The following is a 6,154-nucleotide window of genomic DNA, read 5'->3' on the forward strand; positions in this document are numbered from 1 at the left end:
AAGGCAGTGCTCTCCTGAGCCATTATTGGAAATAGTAGTAGGAGACCGATTAAATAATTCCGACGGGATACTAAACTACCACACATACGGATAAGAAAATACATAGATCCTGTGTGCTCGCGTGGGAAGTTAATCATAGAGCAATACGTGGGTGTGGAAACAGGAATTTTTTTGAGCACTGGTCCAAACAAATCTTGCTCATACTTTTTCTGTGATCGCGCAGCTCTACAAATGGATTCCTTCTAGCCCGACTTCCGTTGAGGCGTCCGCAGCTACTTCTCTCATCTCAGTCTCTGGCTGCTTTGAACTCCTAATATATTCTTTAAAGCTCCGTAGCTTCCCTTGGATGTGCTTCCTTCTTCCCTACTTCCGCATTTTGGTTTCTGAATAAAAAGAAAAACAAATGAATAAGCACAACCACAAAATAGCTCTGTAGGTAAGTTTGACTAGTCCCTGGTGAATTCACATTCAGGGATATGCCTGGCCTCTGGTATTTATCCCGCTCAACGACTCTTTAAGTTGTTTGGTTGGTTTTTTAATTTTTTTTAATGTTTATTCATTTTTGAGAGAGAGCATGCAGGGGTGGGGAGGGGCAGAGAGAGAGGGAGACACAGAAGCTGAAGCAGGCTCCAGGCTCCGAGCTGTCAGCACAGAGCCCGATGCAGGGCTCGAACTCATGTTTTTGAAGTTCGGACTCCTATTTTCCAATTTTGATAAAAGGTTCAAGAAGATCAAAAAAAAAAAAAAAAGCCAAAGCAACATAAACATAAATAAGACCACACTAAAGCACATCAGAATCCAAGTGCTGAAAACCAATCATAAAAATAAAGTGTTAGTGCTTGCTTCGGCAGCACATATACTAAAATCGGAATGATACAGAAAGGACTAGCATAGACCCCGCACAAGATGGTGTGCAAATTCATGCCACATTTTTTTTTTTTAATTTTTTTTTCAACGTTTATTTATTTTTGGGACAGAGAGAGACAGAGCATGAACGGGGCAGGGGCAGAGAGAGAGGGAGACACAGAATCGGAAACAGGCTCCAGGCTCTGAGCCATCAGCCCAGAGCCCGACGCGGGGCTCGAACTCCCGGACCACGAGATCGTGACCTGGCTGAAGTCGGACGCTTAACCGACTGCGCCACCCAGGCGCCCCTCATGCCACATTTTTAAGTGTTGAATCACTAAGTTCTACACCTGAAACGAATATTACACTGAATGTTAACTAACTGGAATTTAAATAAAAACTTGGGTGGCACCTGGGTGGCTCAGTCAGTTGAGTGTCCGACTTCAGCTCAGGTCATGATCTCACAGTTGGTGAGGTCGAGCCCCGCGTCGGGCTCTGTGCTGACAGTTCGGAGCCTGGAGCCGGCTTCGGATTCTGCGTCTCCCTCTCTCTCTGCTCCTCCGCTGCTTGCACTCTGTCTCTCACTGTCTCTCAAAAATAAATAAACATTAAAAAAATAAAAAAAAATTTAACAACTTGGGGGGAACCTGCTATAAATAAACAAATAAATAATAAACAAACAAATGTTAAAAGCAACTATATGGAAAAAACGCATTGCCCACATTTGAGATAAAATAAATATTACTGCTGAATTATCATCAAGAAATAAGTCAGAAGACAATAGAATGAGATCTTTCCATTGTAAGAAAAAAACTCAATCCAGAAATCTAGCAAGAATTTCCTTCATATCCTTCAAAATTGAAGTCACCAGACCAAAACATAACAGATGCATTTCTTTCTACTTCTCCTGCTAAATTATGATTTAAAAAATAACCCTCAATATTATAAATAAAACAAATGTAAGAATATAAAAGGTAGAGAGCAGAAAACAGACCAGCTAGAGATCTGAGGACCTAAGGAATTGACATGTGGTGAGTTCTTGTGTTTTCTTTTTGCCTTTCACATCCCAGACTGGGTGTTGAGGAAATAGGCACCATGGCAATGATAAACAAGAAAAGACAAATGGAGTCCCAAGAAAAGCCTATTTTCTCAAAGGATCAGGAAAGGGAGAAATGATCAAGAAAGAGACAAAACCTTTTAGACAAAACCTCCTTACTCTAAGGGCTCCTGGGTGGCTCAGTAAGTGAAGCGTCCAATTCTTGATTTCAGTTCAGGTCATGATCTCACAGTTTCATGAGTTCGAGTCCCATGGTGGGGTCTGCACTGACAGACGGCATGGAGCCTGCTTGGGATTCTCTCTCTCTCTCTCTCTCTCTCTCTCTCTCTGCCTCTCCCCTGCTCTCACTCTGTCTCTCTCAAAATAAATAAATAAACTTAAAAAAAAAGCAAAACCCTCCTTACTCTATTCTCCTACCCACACTGGGGTAGACTGAAAACAGACTGAATGGGGAGTTGGTCATTTCATTCCTGCCCAATCATGATAGAATGATACAGTAATGAGACACCCTCATACATGGTATCAGCAGAGCTCATATGGGGACCCTGGACTCTCATTAGTAGTAATAAAGTGCTCCTCTCTCACCATCCCTGCCTGGTGTAGTGTCAGAGAAGACCAAATGAGAAGCCAGACCTTTTACCACCATCCAGAACAATCACTGAACAACCAAATTTACCTAATTGATATTTAAGAGACATTATATCCAGTGACTGTAGAAAACACATTCTTTTTTTTTTTTAATTTTGTTTTTAACGTTTATTTATTTTTAAGACAGAGACAGAGCATGAGCAGGGGAGGGGCAGAGAGAGAGGGAGACACAGAATCTGAAACGGGCTCCAGGCTCTGAGCTGTCAGCACAGAGCCCGACGCGAGGCTCGAACTCACGGACCGTGAGATCGTGACCTGAGCCGAAGTCGGATGCTTAACCAACTGAGCCACCCAGGTGCCCTGAAAGCACAGTCTTTTTAAAGTACACAAAGAACATACACCAAGATGGATCACATCTTGGGTCATAAAACCAGTCTGTCCAAGCCTAAAGGGATTGAAATTAGGCAGAGTATATTTTTCAACCACAAGGAAATTAAATAAGAAATTGTTAAAAATAAATAAACTCAGAACATCCTCAGATATTTGGAAATTATACACACACTTTTTTAAATGAAAAACAACACACTTTTTTAATGTTTATTTATTTTTGAACTAGAGAGAGTGTGAGTGGGGAAGGGACAGAGAGAGAGAGAGAGACAGAAGATCTGAAGCAGGCTCTGCACTGACAGCAGAGAGACCCATGTGGGCCTCAAACTCAAGAACTGCATGATCATGACCTGAGCCGAAGTCAGACGCTTAACTGACTGAGCCACCCAGGCACCCCAAACAACATACTTCTAAATAACTACTGTCAAAGAAAAAATTATTAGGGAACTAGAAACTATTTTGAACTTCATAAAATATCACATATCTAAATTTGCTAGAGGGAAATTTATAGCTCTAAGTGCTGGTATTAGAAAAGAAGGAAGGTTTAAAATTGAAGGTCTAAATCCATCTGTAGAGGCAAGAGGAGCAAATTAAAAAAAAAAAAGGAAATTTCAAAAAGAAGAAATCGATGAGATAAAAAACACAAAACCAACAGAGAGAAAATAACAAAGCCATAGTTTGTTCTCTGAAATTATTAACGACATTATTGATAACCTCCTAGCTAGAACGGACAAGAAAAAAAAGAGAAAGAAAACAAAATTACAAATATCAGGATGAAAGACAGGACATTACTACAGATATCACAGACATTATAATCACTCTGTAATGACAAATTAAATAACTTATACAAGATAGATTTCTCAGAAAATACAACACAACAAAACTGATTTAAGAAAAAACAGAAAATCTGATTAGCCCTATACTTCTTTAAACAACTAAATTGACAATTTAAAAAAATCTTCCATCAAGAAGATTTTAGGGCCCGATGGCCTCACTAATGCATTCTACTGATCATTTAAGGGAGAGAATAATACCAAGCAATTTTTCAAATCATTACCAAATCATCTGTATATCAAACTATTTTTGGTCAAATCCCAGCAGGCTATCTCACAGAAATTGACAAGTTACTTGTGAAATTTACATGTACATGAAAAGGCCAAAGAAAGAACAAAGTTGAAGTACTTACATGACCTATTTTCAAGGCATATAAATATATGGTAATGAAGTAAATGTCTTATTGGCATAAAACTGAACAAATGAAATAACAGAAGAAAACTTGAAATAGACACGCATGTACAGTCGATTGATTTTAGGTCAACCTACCAAAACAATTCAATGGGGAAAGGATTTTTTTAACAAATAATTGAGAAACAACAGATCATCTCTCTGGGAGAAAAAAACAAAAAACAAAAAACTCAACTCATGCCTCACTCCCTGTAAGAGTTAATTTAGGGGCGCCTGGGTGGCGCAGTCGGTTAAGCGTCCAACTTCAGCCAGGTCACGATCTCGCGGTCCGTGAGTTCGAGCCCCGCGTCAGGCTCTGGGCTGATGGCTCGGAGCCTGGAGCCTGTTTCCGATTCTGTGTCTCCCTCTCTCTCTGCCCCTCCCCCGTTCATGCTCTGTCTCTCTCTGTCCCAAAAATAAATAAACGTTGAAAAAAAAAATTTAAAAAAAAAAATAAAATGGATCATAGAGGGGCGCCTGGGTGGCTCAGTCGGTTGAGCGTCCGACTTCGGCTCAGGTCATGATCTCACGGTCCGTGGGTTCGAGCCCCGCATCGGGCTCTGTGCTGACAGCTCACAGCCTGGAGCCTGTTTCGGATTCTGTGTCTCCCTCTTTCTCTGACCTTCCCCTGTTCATGCTCTCTCTGTCTCAAAAATAAATAAATGTTTAAAAAAATAAAAAATAAAAATGGATCATAGGCTTAAAGGTAAAAGGTAAAACTATAAAGCTTTAAAAAATTACAAATTAGAGGGTCACCTGGGTGGCTCAGTCGGTTGAACGTCTGACTCTTGATTTCCGCTCAGGTCGTGATCCCAGGGTCGTGGGATCGAGCCCCATGTCAGGCTCCACACTCAGCTCAGAGTGGATTCTCTCAGCTTAGGATTCTCTCTCTTCTCTCTCTGCCCCTCCCCCACTTGCCCACATGCGCTCTCTCTCAAAAAAATATACATATTAGAATATCTTCACAACATGAAGGCAAGCAAAGATTTCTTAGAACTCAGAAAGAAGAAACTCGTAACAATGGAGTTTATCAAATAAAATATTTTTACTCATGAAAAACCAATACTGAGGTAGGCAAGCTGCAGAAAAGCAGATAATGTTCCCATTTGTCTGACACGGGACTTATATCCAAAGTATATTTACAATTCCTGTAACTCAATAATAAAAAGTCAAATACCCAGTTTTCAAAAATTGTCAGAAGTCTTAAAAGGGCACTTCACAGAGATATACAAAAGGCTCCTATGCACTGGAGAAAGATATACAAAAGGCTCCTATGCACTGGTGAAACATGGTCTTTCACCAGCAAAATACAAATTAAAGCCGTGATGAAATACCAGTGCACACCCATCAGGTTTGCTAAGCAACCACTGCATGTAGCCCAAAACGCGGGAAAGCTAGGATGCTTATAGTTTGCTGGTGGGACAAGTCCTTTGACCACTCTGGAAACGTTTCTCGTTGTTCCTCCTAAAATTCAGTTTGCCCTGTGATGGGGCAATTCCACTTTTTAGTATCTACCCAAGATAAATGAAAACATATGTTCACAAAAAGACTTGTGCAAGAACGTTCCTGGAAACTTTATTCAGAATTGCCCCAAACTGGAAACAGTGCAAAATTCTGCTAACAAAGGAATGAAAACATAATTTGTAATACATCTCTCTACAATCTAACGCTACTTAGCTCTGAACAAAAACACAGTACAGATACACAACTGGGAGGAGCCTTACCAAAGTCAGTTCTTGTTATTTGCTGTAGTTATGTTCTAGGAAATTGCCGTGCACACTGAACTAGCAAAATCAGAAACCAACTCTAGGGAAAATTTAAGGTTAGATCCCCGAGACTTTCATCTCTCTCTCAACACATAACCTTGTTTTCTGTGTATTTCTGTTTAAAGACAGCTTATTTCATATATACTGCTGATTCATTAACATTAAGTTCATGGTCAACAGCATTCCAACTCGTGAAAGAAGCTTTTCTAATACATATATTTTCTCCATAAGGTACATGCCCACCTTCTTGCACTTAGGGACACTAGACAGTATAGCAGCGTGGCTC

The 6,154-nt window shown here is 40.3% G+C and overlaps 1 non-coding gene across 1 annotated transcript; it reads left to right on the forward strand.

Moving 5' to 3' along the window:
- Positions 1 to 835: 835 nt before the first annotated feature.
- Positions 836 to 941, forward strand: LOC122493601. Its single transcript, XR_006299959.1, has one exon. It is a non-coding gene; the product is annotated as a U6 spliceosomal RNA (small nuclear RNA).
- The last annotated feature ends 5,213 nt before the right edge of the window (positions 942 to 6,154 follow it).

This window comes from Prionailurus bengalensis, chromosome D2, assembly GCF_016509475.1.
Source record: "Prionailurus bengalensis isolate Pbe53 chromosome D2, Fcat_Pben_1.1_paternal_pri, whole genome shotgun sequence".
Classification (NCBI taxonomy): domain Eukaryota; kingdom Metazoa; phylum Chordata; class Mammalia; order Carnivora; family Felidae; genus Prionailurus; species Prionailurus bengalensis.